This window comes from Pseudopipra pipra, chromosome 3, assembly GCF_036250125.1.
Source record: "Pseudopipra pipra isolate bDixPip1 chromosome 3, bDixPip1.hap1, whole genome shotgun sequence".
Taxonomy (NCBI): domain Eukaryota; kingdom Metazoa; phylum Chordata; class Aves; order Passeriformes; family Pipridae; genus Pseudopipra; species Pseudopipra pipra.
Window position 1 is genome coordinate 10,049,184 of NC_087551.1, and position 17,286 is coordinate 10,066,469.

Consider the following 17,286-nt stretch of genomic DNA (forward strand, 5'->3'; position numbering starts at 1 on the left):
AGACAATTCTGCCTGGGCCCTGCGAGGCAGCAGGATGGCACATGGGCTTTGTTTGCTTTCTCACCCTTTTAACTTCCCAGAAGGCACAGAGCAACAGTTCTATCAAAAATTTATTTGGTAAAGTACACATTAGAGAGACACCTAGAAAGCTTCCCCCTCCTCCTCCTATGCACTATAATAGATCAATTTAATTTAATTTCTAGTCAACCAACTGACACAGCAAATGGTTTTATTTTGACCCACAGTATTCGGTAACATTAATTACATTGAATTTTACATAAAGAAAAGTGCTCAAATCTCTAACATTCCTAACTCCTGGGATATAGGAACTTGTGGGTTTGATTTAAATGACTTTTAAGAAGGAATGTGCAAAATTAAGACTCCTGTATGGTTTAATGTCAAACAATTTAATCTACTTCAGCACGTGTAGTTTAAAATAAGGCCAGTTATGTATTTGTGACAAAAATGCCCTAAGCTGAGCAGGCTGATTTCTCCCCTCTCCTTTCCCCCCCCTCCTCCTGAAAGAGAACTTGTATCCTGAGTTATTAGCATAGTCATTAACATCCCGGGGATCTCCAAGCAAACACAGATTATGGTGGCTTGTGTTTGTGCTGATTAAGCCAATCATCACCAGCGGATAAGAGAAAAACTGGCCTAGTTCTTGCTTAAATTCAATTCAGGTATTTGAACCCTCATTTGCTGAGCTTGGAAGGAGAAACACTGTGGAAGGAGCAATGAAACTGAGAGCAGAAAAAGTAGATAGATTAAGTTTTGAGGTACAGAAAAATTATTAAACAGTATATCAATCTCCAAGAATTTGGAAAGGAAAGCGCTCAGGAGAGGTACGGAGGCATGAATAAAGATATTAAAAAAACCCCAGGCAACACGAAGAGAAGCACTGCACCAAGAAAGGACCAAGCAAACACACATACAGTGGTTTTTTTTCCTGTACAGTTGAAGAGAAAACTCAGTAAAATCTTTCACTCTCTGACATTGACCTGACATGCCAAAGAGACATTAAAGTTTGTTCTGTTATTTTCCCCCAACTACTTCGTAATGGTTTAAAGATCTGCCATGCAGACGCACAGCAAGGAAAACTTCACTACTTAAGGACAAACTCTTCAAGAATAAGTAATGTAATTCCTTGTTTCCCTCCTATAAAAATGTATTGGTATGCAATTTTTATATTTCACAGTTCACTGACATCTCGGCAAGCTTTCTTCCACTGCTTCAATGGTGCTACTTTTAATTTTATCCTCCTTAGTCCTAGTAATTAAAGTGATCAGCAGTGGCATCCCAACGGCTTTGACACAGCTACAACCCCCTAGCTGACTCCGGCTTTTAAGGGAAAGGGAAGAAAAAAAAGGACAGGAGTTTCATTTCACTGGAACAAGAAAATCAAGCTTCTCCAATCCTCAACTTTATCCAATTGTTCTTTCAGCAGCCTTTGGATCTTAAGAAACAAATAAAAATGGCTGCCATTAGGGGGTCCTGTTTGTACTCGCCGCAGACGGCAATGACTGACATTACTTTGGCCAAAAATGATGCCGTGGATTTGGGAAGGTGAATTCGAATGTGAAACACTGGCAGGGCAGTTTCTGAGATCATTACCCGGCCAGCTGAGAGCTGACCAACTCAGTAAAATATTGAGAGTGGTGGACTCTTGCAGAGGAAAAAAATAACCTAAACATCCACTTAAAAACCACCTCCTTAAATGACAAAAATCCTGCAATTTTCTTGCATTTTCAAACAAAAAACCCCCGACAAACAAAAACCTTTGCCAGGGATTTTTAGTCCTCCTTGGTCGAATTTTGGGACGATCCAAACTGACTTTACACCAGAATTCTGATAATGTGTAATCCTCTTTCTATAAAAAAAATACAATCTGGTGAACTGCATTTACTTGATGTCTAGAAAGAAAATTCTTTACCGTTTCAATAGACTGGGAGGAAAAAAAAATAAAAAAAGTGGTAAAATAGTTACAAACCACAGCAACAAAATCAAACCAGAATTGTACCTATGAGGGGGAGTGATCCCTGTAGCTGTAGCTTTCAAAATGGTTCGTGGTCAGCCCCGAGTGTACAGAACATCTAAGAGAAAGAACTTGACTGCCACCTCTTTCATCATTAGACAGGAAGAACGGCTCTGTTATTAGCCATTCAGAAAGAAAAAGACTTCTGTGCTTGTCCAGAGGCAAGGATTACCGAAATGTACCTATTCAGGATTACCAAAATGTACCTATTCAGTTAGTAGAGAAGACAGAATGAAAAAAAAAATAAAAAAAAATAAAATTACACGAGCTCTAAAGGTTTGAGCAGGCTGGGTTGTACTGTGACCTTCATCGGCTCTTGTTTGAGTAAATAGGATTTGGGATGAAACATTAAAACTGTTTAGCAGATCTTTTCAAACCATTTCAAACTTTTCTTATGTTGGTTTATAATATAACCAGACATGCTTGTAAATGGTCACACCTGCTCATTCCTCTGGGGATGGCCTGATCTCTGCCTTTGCTAACAAAGAAAGGACGGGAGAAAAAAAAATCAGCCTTTCTTGTTGCAAAACAGAGTGGAAAGTCAAAATCTTTCTCAAGTTTGTCCCATCTGGTCAGATTAAATCTTTGATCACCCTGGGGACCACATTTATGTTTGGTCTCTACCACCGTTTTCAGAACAGCTCAAAATACACAGGTAGTGAGCAAAATATGGATTGCTAAGCAGGGAACACTCGGCAGAAACAAAAGTGGCTTTGGATTTCTGTGGCCAGTAAGATCCTAGGAAGTGGTAAGCAAAGACAGACATAAACATCTTGGGTATTTTCTGCCTTATGCCCTGTGTCTACACCAGCTATCCTACTACCAATAAACTGCATATAGCTTGAAAATATTTTCTCATGAATGCACATCACAAAAAGTATCAAACTGTTTGTCTTAAGTAGCCATTGGCTTATGAGCTATGGCACTGACAGACTGATGAAACCGACTGAAAACAGAAGTAGCCCAAAGTAGTCTAAAACTGGAAGAATCACAAGCAATGTCTTAGCAAAGCTGTCCTTTCTAAGAAAAAAAGGTTCCCAAAATTCACAGTAAAATGGGTTGTGTGGCTGTAAAATGGAAAACATGCCTTTAAACCAGGGAGGTTTTTAAAAGAAATAGCCAGCAAAGTATTTTTAAAATTTTTTTTATTTTTAATATAAACTATGTTGTTCTGGAAAACCTACAATTCACTTGGTACAGTATTTCTGGTGTAAAGAATGCTGGCTGTAGAAAAACAATCCACTGATAATTTAATTCCTTGTGTCGTTGTGAAACTGAAAAACTCTTAGTTTACTGAACGGAAAAAAAATATTTGAAAAAAAGAATGGCTGACTATGTAAGTATCACCTTGTGCTACATCCAAGGCCTCTTGCTGGTTGTCTGGCTGCTCTTTTGTAGGCAAAAAGGAGCTGAACGCTCTCTGGCTCCTTAGATCTGGTCCAACAAATGCACTGCCAGTCATGCACACGGATCCAGCTTAAAACCCAGTGTGAGCCTAAAAGAAGCTAGTCAAACTGGCACCTACTCATGCAGAAGTAGATAGATTTGTCATGACAGGCTGATTATTCAATGTAAAGAAACAGTTTAGCTTTTCTAATCTGGTACAAATACATCTTTCTCAGAGAAAAAAGTAAAAGGTCTAACAGTTCAAGTATTTATAAGTAAAGAAACCAACAAAAAAAATTGTAACGTCAAAGTGAACCACAGGTATTTCTGCTGGAGCATTCTGCAAAACAGCCCCAAAGTTCTGTTCTGATAAATAAGATTTAACCCGTTTAACCATTTGGGAGCTGCACATCTCTGCGGCGACAGAGGCGAGCAGATCTGCTTCACACCACACTTGGCTCTGCGGCAGGTTTTAAAGGACGGGCTGAAATATCCAGTTCCAAGAACACTTTCTGTTTTCCTTCTCTTCCTGCTCACCTGCACTGACACGAAGAGCGAGGTGCTCTCCCAGCCAACACTGTGAGGGCAGCCCTGCCAACCCACAGGGCTCCCAGGAAAGACCATCAAGAAAGTCGACCTAAACCAAAAGCAGAGACAAAGTCCTCCGCTAACTTCTTCCCTGGAATTTTCCCTGCTTAGGCAAGTTTGTGGTCTCCCCCATCTGGGAAGTATAATTAAGGCCAACAATCACCTAAGGTGCTGGGAGATCTAGAAGCTTGTTCTGCCTGTCATCATGACTGTCAATGCTATCGGCATTACCCACAAAGAGGGTCTCAATCGTGCAGGCTGAGAAATATTCTGAAATAGTGCCATCACCCAGACAGGGCAGAACGTCCGATCCGAGATTAATAGACTAAAGATGGTGTTTTCTGTGCCTTTCCACTGCTGAGTTACAGACAGAAGTTAAGAAAGCTGCTTACTCATTGTCGGAGTCAACATTCGTCGAGCTCCACTTAAGGGATTTTCTCTTGTGTAAACTTGACTTTATAATTTAAAAAAAAAAAAAAAAAGGAAAGAAAAAAAAAGTGGTGTTATGAAACAAAGACTTTTGGCAAGTGTATGGGATGCGTAAGCTGAAGAGCAGCATCTCGCAGACTGCCATCCTGGGAAGCTTCCTCCTCAGGCGGGCAGCCCCGCGCCGAGGGAGGGGGGACTGCCCTCCTGAGGAATGCTCCCGGGTCACTCCCAGCCGAACAAAGCCAGCGGGTTGCAGGGGGCCTCCGAAAGTTGGTTTTCCTCCCCCCTTTCTCTTAATTTTTGGGGGAGGGTAACAAGATCCCTGTCTGCTTCTGTGTGATGAGAATGAAAAGAACAAGTGCTAACCCTACGTCTCCCTGGACCCTATTTTGCTGGTTGTTTTTTTTTTTTTTGAAAATGTCCTGCAAACTGCTGGCAGGTTTTTTTAATGGAAAATACCAATCGCCTAAGATCTATACCTAGCCTTTTGCCAATAATGAGAAAACTTCACCTTCTGTCCCCAGCAATTCTTAGGAAATCTTTTGCTGTTATTCCTACAAATCCAATTACAGATTGTTGAGTAGCTAGTGGAGTAAGCTTATTGAGGAGTGTCACATCACTAAGTCGTGCGTATGTGTTTCAGTTTGTAATGTGGTCTGAGCCGCTGTAGAGGTGTCAACTTAAAATGCAAGTAAGTAGCAGAACAGGGCTAATCCCAGCCACTACTCCCCTGCAGCCAAATTGTAGCGCAATGAATGACAGTGGAAATGCAAAGATGCCACTGTGCTTATCACACACAGCCAGATGGTGGACCTGGATCAATGCACACATGCCACGATCAATGCATTTGATAAAGAATTAAGAAGAAAACTGTACATGTTATCAAAGAACTTGTACATGGCATAATTATGATTCTGCATGTGCTTACTGATGATATTGGAGACTCAGAGGCAGGTGATAATGAAACTGATAGGAAGAAATAGCTTAAAGGCTACAGCATATGGCCTCAGCACTAAGAAATCTTGTCAAATAGTTCAGAAAGCTTTTTTAACTGTTATTACAGGCTGCTCATAGTGCAAGCTGGTGGCAACGTTTTAATTTTTTTTTTTTAAACATGAAATGTCAAAAAGTTACAAAAGCTGTACTTTTCAGAATGGTTCAGAAAATAATTAAGATGTTATTGTGTTTTAAACACGGCAAAAAAAGTACAGGTAGAGAGACCATTCACAGTTTTGGAAGGGTTGGGGGGGTAGTTGGGCATTTTAAAATATATATAATTCTGTGTTTCCTCAATAAATGTATTTAGACTTTAAGGGGGCTTGTGGTGGTTTAAGAAATGTATCTGAGCAGCAATTTGCATCCAGAATGTCAATTTCTACAGATACAGTTTCAATATTATCGACATGTCCATATTATTGAAATGTATCAAAATGTACTCTACACCAAATGTAGAGGATTTCCCTGTTAGCGTTTGTGCTCTGTCAGTTGCATTACAGACACCTTGGATGTGAAAGAAGGCAATTAAAAATTTGTGGAAAATAAAGTCTAAAGTAATAAAAAAAAAATTTATAATGTATAAAAGGTACCTAAAATACAAATTCTCATGCTCCAGTTGATAGATGAGCTGTCTAATCAACGCCTGGACGTAACTTAAGTGCTCTCATTAGTGTGAAGACCTTCAGGCTAAATAAGACTAAATCCCTTAAAAATTGCTTCTGCAATAGAAAAATCCCCCTTACCATTTTCCTCTGCCTAAATCATATCAATTAAAAAGAGAGAAGGGGAGGGAGGGAGAGAGAGAGTCATTTTCACATGACTTTGTTTTAACTGACACTCAAAAATCTATCTTCTGAAACTAATTTAAAATGTTTCAGCAAAAAAAGTTCATTAGCAATCCAAGAAACAAAAAAATCACACTGAGTTTAGTTTCTCTTTCAGTTTAAACCTGAATCTTTACTCAGAGCTAAGGCACGTAATGCCCGTTGAATCCTTCACCGTAACTTCTTTTTTCAACCCCAAACATTTAATCAACACTGCAGTTTTACACTAAATGATAAAATTTATCAAAATGATCCTCCAGAAGAGTGAAGCACAAATTTTATTTTCAGTGGGCTGAGGAGGGACACTCTCCCCCCCCCCCCCCGCCAACCCCCGAATTTCAATTTGTCCTGACAAACCATTGGGTATTAAATTCTAAAGGCACACAGAGTGCATAAAGAACTGATGGCTTGATTAGCTCTTGTGGTGCAATTGAAGGAGCTGTCTCTCTCCCCGCTTCTCCATTTTGAGAAACACTTTGATCTTCGTTCAAGTCAATTCATGAACATCAACTGACAAGACTGCATGAAACACCCCAATGGTTAGGCCCAAACTCGTAGCAAACTATTTGGTTTCATTAAGGCTTTAGGAGAAGTGACCAGTGACAGTCCTTTCATTCAGAAGCCAACAGGCAAGTGACTATTTAAACTTTAATGTGCACAATGTACTGCTGAAGGCCACTACACCTATAGTCAGTCACTCAAGTATGAATGCCTTTACCTACTATTTTGTGACATGTGAACTGCTAAGTGCAGCTGCAGTCTCATTAATGCATTCGCTCAGATTTGTTTGCAGGACTAAATAGACGATTCACAGAATTTCTGGTGGGAGAAACAACTGTATCTTCAAAGGAAGGTAGAACAGCAGGTGCTATGTAAAAGCCAGCGATTAAAAAAAAAGGCTGTGTTTTTACATCCAGTAATTTACTCGACATTTGCACAAACGTAGCAGAAATATTATCTGTTCTGGCTGAAAATATGAAAGAACTTGAACCACATCACCCGTAAAACGCAGAGTATTCGGGCTGGTGTCGAGCTTTGCTACAGTACACTACTTACACATCACTCTTCCCCTTTTTTTGTTGTCCTCTCTAAAGAGTCCCACTTCAAAGAGTTCATTTTTGCACCAGTTCCTGTCAATGCAGGTCAGAAACACTAAAGTGGAAAGTGGCTGCAGTGCCGTGGCACAAAGAGTCTCCGCGGCTGAAATCAAACAAAGCCCAATTAAACTAATCATAACGTCCCAGTGAACACAAGGAAGCTCACCTGGTATTTCTGGACTTCTTGTGTGAATTCCCAACTCTACTCGGTACTTGGTACTATAATTACCCTGACCAAAATACTGTGAAATTACTGCTCTGATCTACTAATGGCTGCAAAAAATCCCGTCGCTGTGGTTCCATGCCAAGGGGCCGTAGCAAGGTGGCGCAATGCTTTCTGACAGAGACGACAACTTCGAAAAACTCAAAAGGGAAAATTAACGGGATGTGGTTTATGTTGCCAAGGACTGTTCATTAATTACCAATTTAATCACTGCTGGAGGCATGACATTACAAAAATCTGGCTGAAAGTTCTAATAGATTATGAAGACCACCTAAGAAGAGTGACCAAGAAATGTACAAAACAATTAATACTGTTTCACTGCTATCAAAGACACTCAGATTATTTTACATCAAGTGAAGCAAAAGAATTAGTAGCTTCACAGTGCCACCACTAGGAACTGTAAATACAATGGCACACAATTAGTAATGCACATGTGACTTTTCGTTCAAGGCATATATCCTTGGGAAAGCCAGAACACGATAAGGAGAACAAAAGAAACATTTTTAAATGAAATGAATAAAGATTTTAACTCTACCCTTGTGCATGCTGAGCAAGAACAGAATAGGCAATGCAAAATACAGCTCTAAGTAATGGCGATATCATCCTGGGATTCACAACAGCGTGTACTGAACATCCACACGGAAAACGTCCACAGCTATTAGCAGCGATAGAAAAAAGAGCATTCCAGAGGCTGAGAGACCCGGGTCTCGCTTTGTGCACAAAGGGATAGCTCCGAAACGGAGATTTATTATTTTTTTTTTTGGCTAATATCTATAAATGGATAGAAGGTGATAAAATTTTTGAACTAATTTTGTTCAGATGATCGTAAAATTCTGTTAATAAGTTGACAGTCTATTTTCTGTCAGCGTGCAAGTTAATTGTATGGCTGCACACTGTGCAGCACCTTGAATTTACAGCCACATAATAAGTAACTGCACATTTATATATTTAGGCCAGATGCTTAAGTGGTGTAAATAGATACAATTTATGGAAATAACAGCAATAAAATTCAGCTGAGAAACTCAAGCATTTGTATCTAAAACTCAAACTGCTAACATTTGTCTTGCATTATCAAAGGTTACGCTTTACTCAGGAAATCCCTCCTGGTATAAAACTGACAGTGCATACTAATTCTTCTTCAAAATTAGTTTACTTGCACTAATTGATTTATTTTCCCAGCTTCGTCAGGGACTTGTCTGCAGCAATATTTTTGTACAGAGAAATATCACAACTTCATAGTAAGAAAGTGCTTAAATAGATCAAATATGAAGTCAAAAGACGTAGAACCTTCTTGGAAAGTTAGAGATTATTTTAATTTTTCATGTATTGAGTAATGTTAAATAAAATAACTTTCTTGTTCTTGCCATCAAGGAAATGAGATCAGGCTATCTCAACCTTAGCTTGTCGTTCTAAAGAAGTAAATATCAGGGTAGTTGTGGTTTTGAAGTGTTCAGTCAGCAGGTCTAACCTTCATTTAAAGAAAAGTATATTGTTAAAACAGCTATAAAACTTGGAATGCTCATGAAATGTAAATACTCTACAGCATAGTCTTATCAGCTTACACCATATTTAACCACTTTATAGTGACATACAGACAAGACATATAAATGAACAACAGGGAATAAGTTAGCAAAGCTCAGGGATTACCAAAATAATGTTCAATCTTTTTGCCAATTAGATGGTAACTGCTTCTTTGTAATCTCAGGAAGATCTAGTGATCGTATCTAAATCTGGTTGCAATTATCATCATGACAGACTAGTCTTTTCTCAATCGATATTTTCCAATTAATATTAAAAGACCAAGGTTGCCATCTGCAAAGTCCTACACCTCAATAAATTAATGTTAGACGTTTAATTAATAAAGATCAGATTTTTAATCTATTTTTTAAAGAAAAACAAGATACAAATAACTTGGGAGTTTTTCCTTAAATGAATTAACATCATCACCTCAATCACAGATATTTATTTTCCAATTGAGGAGACTACAAAAAAATCCACTCATGAGCTCGATGCCTTTCCTAACACAACAGAAATAGGGATTCTGATTTCACAGAGAAAAAAAAATTACTTAATGAAGATATTTTGCACTGTTTTTCAAGAACCTGTTAAAATAATTGGTGGAAAGAATACTTGCATTGCTATCTTGAGTTTCAGGCATCTTTCAATCAAATTAAAATATTCTATTTTTGTTGTCTACTGTTAATTTGCTTTCTGTACCACTTCTGTTCATACTGGCTAGAGTTTACTTTTTGGTCACTTATTTGAACCAAGCAGTTTGGAGCTTATTAGTTCAGAGGGGCAGCAGATTATCGCAGGACATGATCAGTAAATGGGACCATTTATTAAACCTTTATTTCTGAGCGTTTAAAAGAATGCTTTGTTTTTATTTTAATGCAGCTGGCATATTCAACATCTGCACAAATGTATGCAGCCAAAATTAAAGTAAGAGCACAGAGACTCATATCCTTTCAGATTCTGTCACTTTCTGAAACCTTTCTAAAGAGAACTTCCATTTCCACTGGCCTAGTGCATGCAAAAAAATGTTATCATTTTGCACTCAAATATTTATGAAAATGAAAAGCAATGGGCACAACCGATTGACACCTGAAGTAGAAAGAACTTATTAAATATGAATTAGATACAGTTGCAACAAGTCCTTTGAGCAAGGGAGTAATAAAAAGCAATATTCTGAGCAACGAGAAACAATCTCATGCCACAGCCCGTTCCTCTGCCCTCTGCACACAGACAGTGTTCGCGTGTTTGGAGGAAACAGCTTTTCAGTGAAGTACTTTGTATGTGCAAATTTTACTGAAAAAGCTGAATATAGTCCCTGCTGCTCTTCCAACCCTTGTTTTTTAAATATATATATATATATTGAGGCAGCTATTGCTGTCATTCAACTTGAAGAAATATAAAATAATGGTAGCAGCGATAACCAAACCGAAATCTTTCTCTGTACAGAAAGCAGGTTAGCAACAGTTGCATTTAAGCAAAACAGCAGCATTAGGATTACTCTGAACCACTCCCCCTTCAGTTTATATTAGTCTGGTTTTAAATACTTATTGTCCATATGGAGTCCCTCACAATTTTTAGCCTAGTTATCCTCGGATGCTTCTGTGAAGGAAGAATTACTATTTTCCTATTTCACAAAAGGCAAAAGACAGAGTGATTCCCTCTGGGTATCATGCTATTGAACTCTTGCATCCCAGAATCTATGCTATATCCTAAATATGCAAAATTTTTGGCCAAATCCATATAAGTGGCCAAGTCCTGCACCTAAATTCACCAAGGAGGAATCCTTAGCTCATGTAAAACCCAAATAACTTCAGAAATTATCTGTGGCCCCATTAGGGAGAAAAATACATCCTTTGCCAGATGAGCACTATTGTTCATGAACTCCACATGATACTGCATTCCTTGCTAAAGCTGTCTACGTTACATAAACAAGTTAAAAGAATTTGACACAGGATTTAGGAGATGCCAGAAATAAAACCAGTGGGCACAATCTTAATTTTCATTCTGCTCTCTATCCTTTAAAACAGAGCCTTTTTGTAGCACCACCCTTTACTTTAACTATCTCCTGGTCTTCAGCCCAGATCTGAGCTCTGCCCAGTGGTGTTCAATACTTGGGTTTATTTTCGCTGTTCAATATGTAGGCCCATCCATATGTGGCATCGTTCTTTACGCCTCAGTATTCAAATCTTGCTCTGAAGACACAATTATTAATTTCTCCTTTTCATTTCTTTCTACACTGCCCACCACTATGGTATTTAGGGGCCTCAAAAGCTTTAATCACATTCCCTTCTCACACCATGCCATAGAAGCCTTATTACCCTGTTCTTCAGATGAGAACTGAGATGGAGAGATCCAGCTGAAAGGATCTACCATTGGGTGCTTGCTCTGGGAAGCCTATTACCTGTTTGTTTTTTTTCATATACTAAGCTTTATACAGCCCTTTATATGTCTCAAGCACAGCTCTAATTGATTTCCCTGACAGACCTAGATGCTCAATATATCTGCAAATCAAACTTTCACCTCAAAGCAATACAGAAAGGAAGGATACACAAATAGTGACCACTTGGAGGAAGTTTGGTTCAAAAGACTTAGCAGCTCTGATAAGGAACTCAGATAAAGGCAGCAGCAGTACATTTAATTCTTTCAAGCACCTTAACCATGACCTCATCTTTTTGCTCCTCACAATCCCTGCTTCATTTGTTGCACACCTTCCAATTTCTGCAATCAGAAATACAGAGGTCCTCTGGACAAACAGTCTTCTACATCACCTCTATCCTCTGAGGTAAATGAGACACAATTGCTTTGGGGAAAACAGTATGTGATCACATAATTAAAGACTACATCATAATGCATATACACAAAGGCGGTTAATTAAAGTTGCCTGTGCATTTCTTAACTCCTAATTCCATTCTCTGTAATCATGCTGACTCCATAACCATAGCCATTTGAGTTTACAGAGTAAATGACAGCTGCAGTAAATTTCCATTCTTTATGTGGACCAGTCACTAAAGGCAAAGAAGACCAACATTTTGCCAATGGCCTTTGCAGATATTTGCTGACAGCAGAGTTGTGGTGAGATTCAGGAATTATGGATTCCACTCCAGGTTCTGCAGATGAGGGTTCCCTGTTGGAAAGGCCTTTTAGGCCAATGACTTCTGAATATTTCCCACCCACGGTCCCCTCTAGCCTGCCACTTTGCCAGTTAGGTTGCACAGACCAGCTTCAGCCTCCTCACCTTTCCAACATCACATTCCAGCCAAGCTGCCGCTGCTAACAACCATCACTACAGGTTGATATTTTACAGCATCTGCTGGGAGCAGATATGTCCCTTCTAGCCCTGTGATATTCACCATGAGAAAAGGCGAGTTAAATAAAAATGAGTAAGCTAATAAAAAGGCTCTCCTGGTTAAAAGCTAAGTGATTACAGCTGCTATACCAGATTGCAAATGACAGAAGCATGTCGTAAAAGAGTCACCACATGCACACATACATCAAGAAAGGCTGAGCTGTTTATAAATCTACCATAGAGAAAGGGATCCAGGAGGGGATCAGTAACTCTGTTCACAGAGCTCTTAAGCTAATTCTTCCAGTCTCCAAAGGGCTGCATCAATTTTAATGACACAGCTATGATCCTCCCAAACCATGCGCGTCATTTCAAGGAGGCTCTGATCAATGTAGTCTCTTCTTGGACTTCAAATACCTGCCTACATACCTCCACATCCAGTCTGCATGCATACAGCTTGCAGATCAAAGGCTTCTGAGAAGCACCAAATAAACAGACATAACAGTGAAAAAAAACTTCTCCCATGCTTTAAGTAGGGAAGAATTGGGGCTAATAAAAATACAAATAGAGGAAGCAAGCAGAGAAGGATGGGACTAAATCAAGTGGATTGAACAAGAATGGAAGACAATGGGGCAGAAGGCACATAGGGAAGATGTCTAAGGGAAGAAAGAGTAAAGACAGAGGGTATTAAGAAAGAAAAATTTAAAAGGAGAAGAAAGGGAGCTGACATGGCCAGAGCAGACAGCTGAAAGACAGTGTGAGGGAGAGGAAGGAACAAGAAGATACAAACTAAAGAAGGGAAAGAGGATACAGTTTGAGATGCAATGTATAACATGATTCAGAGGAAAAAAAGATTGAGTTATCAGGTATGAGAGCAAACTCAGTGCCTTAATATTTTGTTCCCAGAGGTTCATTAATTTCTGAGTTAAAAAGAAAATAAGACAAGTAATAACATTGACACAGAGCACAAACATGAGAAGATAGAAGCACATTACAGCAAGAAAGAAGATTTAAGAAAAGAGGGGTAAATGGCCAGAGAATGAACATGTCACAGGAAAACAGCTAGTACTTTATGACAGGCTAGTTGGTGGTCAAAGAAGAGACAACAAAGATTAAAAAAAAAAAAGGAGAAAAGAGAAGAGAGAGAAGAGAAGAGAAGAGAAGAGAAGAGAAGAGAAGAGAAGAGAAGAGAAGAGAAGAGAAGAGAAGAGAAGAGAAGAGAAGAGAAGAGAAGAGAAGAGAAGAGAAGAGAAGAGAAGAGAAGAGAAGAGAAGAGAAGAGAAGAGAAGAGAAGAGAAGAGAAGAGAAGAGAAGAGAAGAGAAGAGAAGAGAAGAGAAGAGAAGAGAAGAGAAGAGAAGAGAAGAGAAGAGAAGAGAAGAGAAGAGAAGAGAAGAGAAGAGAAGAGAAGAGAAGAGAAGAGAAGAGAAGAGAAGAGAAGAGAAGAGAAGAGAATACTGGTTCTACTAGAGAAAGGGTAAGGCTTAGGCAGAAGAAGGTCTAAGGTGTTTAAAGGGGAAACAGGAACACTTTTTTCAAAATGGAGTTTTACCAAAACACATCAGGTGAGCACATACTTGGAACATACTTGGAAATTTCCTCCCTGTTGTTGGGCTTGAGCGGCGATACAGCCCATGCTCACCGTGCACACTGTACAACCCCACATGTTGTATTTTATGCTGTTCTCACTTGGTTACCGAGAAAACAGCGATTCACGGCTCTCACATGACAAATGTGAAGCAAGGCCTGTGAGATGAGATTTTTCAAAAAGTTACTAATGAGACTGCAGGCTTTGCTTAGCTGGGGTGACTGACGTTCAGAAACACACTCTGAAACACTGGGATGTTTAAAGTTCTTTTTGTGAAGGTATCAAAAAAGGTGCAATTGCAAACTTCAAGAGTTACTTTCAAAAGTATTGCCCCTGGGCTATCTCTTCAAAGTTTTCTTATTTAAAATTAGATCTTCCTGTTTTAAACCATTTCCTTTTGTATCTCAATCCATCCCGAAAATGAGCCTAGTCCAATTTCCACTACTAAATGGTGATTCTCATTATCATAACTCTCATTTGGATAACACACTACTATACAGTACAGCACACTGACACATACAACACTGCTTTGAATCAAAGTCCTTATTATTAACCTTAATGACCAAAAAGCCATGAATAGAAATAAGTCTGTACTAAATGTTAACAATCAAATGAGGAATGACCTGCAGAAAACTGCCACAACTACATCAAATGGAAAGGCTTCATCTCTATGAAGATCAAATACGTTAAACAGAAATCAATGTATTTTATCTTATACCTATATATGTAGATGCACACATGTATCCTCATTCAGAACATACACATGTATGGGTATGTATATAACATATGTATAACATATTCATGCTATATAGAGCTTTTATATATGAAATATGAACACTGTACCAGCCTCCATTAAAGACACTCCTCTTTCACAATTCATGTCTCTCACTAAAATGCATTAGGAGAACGTTGAGCTTGGTAAGTCAAGCACTCAAAAGTTAGAAAATGTTGAAATTACAGTAACTGTACAACCTTGCATCGGTTCTCACTGCATAGTCTTTAACTGCATAACTCATACATTTTTTTCCCTACAGGATACTTGTCTTTTTTGGTAGCCATGACTGACAATGTTCAGCGAATAAACAGCTGTTCAGTAGCTCACTTTACCCTCATCATTCACTATCTGCCTTATAATTTTTTTAAAATACACTATGAAACTTTTCTCTGAACACGAAATTATCGATTTATTCCAGAGCATTTCTTTGGCAGTCTATACTCATATCTAAGAGTTTCCAAATCACATGTCCACAACAAACGTCTGAGCTGAGGAGCTTTTGTCATTCTTACGTGACAATCAACTCAAGAGTGCCCATTACAGTTTGCTTAGAGTGCCCAGGGGGAGCAGGTCCAGAGAAGAGCAACAAGACTGGTGAAGGGACTTGAGCACAAGTCCTATGAGGAGAGGCTGAGGGAGCTGGGGTTGTTCAGCCTGGACAAGAGGAGGCTCAGGGGAGACCTCATCACTCTCTACACCTCCCTGAAAGGAGGTTGTAGCCGGGTGGGGGTTGGTCTCTTCTCCCAGCCAGCTCTCAGTAAGGCAAGAGGGCATGGTCTTAAGCTCTGCCAGGGAAGGTTTAAGTTGGATATTAGGAAGAAATTCTTTACAGAGAGGGTAATCAGACTTTGGAATGGGCTGCCCAGGGAAGCGGTGGATTCTCCGTCCCTGGAGGTTTTTAAGATGAGACTGGATGTGGCACTTAGTGCCATGGTCTAGTAACCACGGCAGTGTTGGATCAAGGGTTGGACTTGATGATCTCAGAGGTCCTTTCCAACCTGGCTGATTCTATGATTCTATGATTTGTGCCAGCACAGTTCTCCTTGAGCTTCTGACAGAGGCAGCAAGAAACCTTGGCTCTGCCAAGCTGCCCTAAAAGCTGCCCTTCCTTTTCCTGCAGGCTTCTATTTAACTTTTCAGCTTCTGTAACAAACGAAATAAGGACCCATGGGTAACCTGGCTGCCTATACCTACACAGTCCTGACTCTCACGCTGAAAACCCTGTCACTATCTCCTACCCTTCAGCTGGTTTTCATGGCCTAGACAGAGTCTTCATTTCTGTCTAATTTCACATTGCCATCTACCTCCTCCAATCTATCCAGGGCATGTCTTCTCTGTGTGCCAGTGGGGTAGCTTCTTTTACTCCTGTTTGGATTTCATTAACAGGAGTTTGACTCTGAAAGAGAAAGTTTGCTTTCCAGCACTACAATTTGCATCAGAATGGGCCTCCATCCTCAGGAGAGCACCAGTAAAAGATGCTCTTTCTGGGTTGTGTTCATACAGACAACTTCTACTGGCATGAACTTTTCTGAACTTCAAGGCTCTCTGACAAGGTTGTGCTATTAACACAACTTTGATAGTATTGAACAGATGTTTCAAGGGGATGGAACCTTCTTCCCAAATTTTATGAATTTTTAACATGGATAAAACAATGCTTCATCCAACCTAATAGAGAGAAACAGCTGAACACTTTTTAAGTAAAAAAAAAATTTAAAAATATTACTCTGAGGCATAGGAGCTGATGGTGAAAATTTCAGCTCAAACAATGAAATACTACCAAAGTTGTAAAACCTATGAAAATAGGAGCTTGTAATAAAAATTGTTAGGCAACTTAAATTACAGTTGTTTCTGCCTGAGTAATTGCCTACAGTAACTCTCTTCTAGTGTAATTTTCTTTATGAAAAGCTAATTTAAAAAAAAAAATCCAAAGTGAAACTTACACAAAAATATACTTCTCTAGGAAAAACTTAAAATACCAAATAAGTAAAAAATTGTTTAAACATCATTATACAAACAACACTTGTCTGTACATACAAATATATTTCAAAGTAAAATGGAGTATCAGACCGGGGAAAAGAATTTTTAAGTTAAAAAAATAGTCCAGCATGGATCCAAGAGAGTTAAGAAAATGAAATGAGACATGTAAATCATTGTCTTCATTTTTTGACTGCATGATCTCACTTGTGTAAAGAGCAGAATTCGCCCCTCAGGACTCAGCTCTGAAAGATGGGAATCTGTAAAGATTCAAGTCTCCCTCTCTCATTATTTTTCAGTTACATTTGCATTCTCAGTTGCCACTACAGTCTCTAATGCACAATAGTCACAATCACAAAACCAGCATTGCAAAGGTTTGCATAAAAATTAATTAGCTTTAATCTCCAGAGAGTATGGATCCTTCCAGGTCACCACGGAGGCCACTGGAGATGCAACCATAGCTGCTTCAACACTGGAGCTCATTCCCCAGCTCCACTTTCCCATCTCACCAGCATAATCAACTTTGGTGATAAAAAGGAATTGTTCCATCAACTAACTCTTTTACAAGACTGACACAA

At 39.1% G+C, this 17,286-nt stretch overlaps 1 protein-coding gene across 18 annotated transcripts in view; it reads right to left on the reverse strand.

Annotated features, from left to right (window-relative positions):
• The window catches only part of EHBP1 (EH domain binding protein 1), a 212,299-nt gene that overhangs the window by 54,643 nt on the left and 140,370 nt on the right, over positions 1–17,286 (reverse strand). The window lies entirely within an intron of this gene.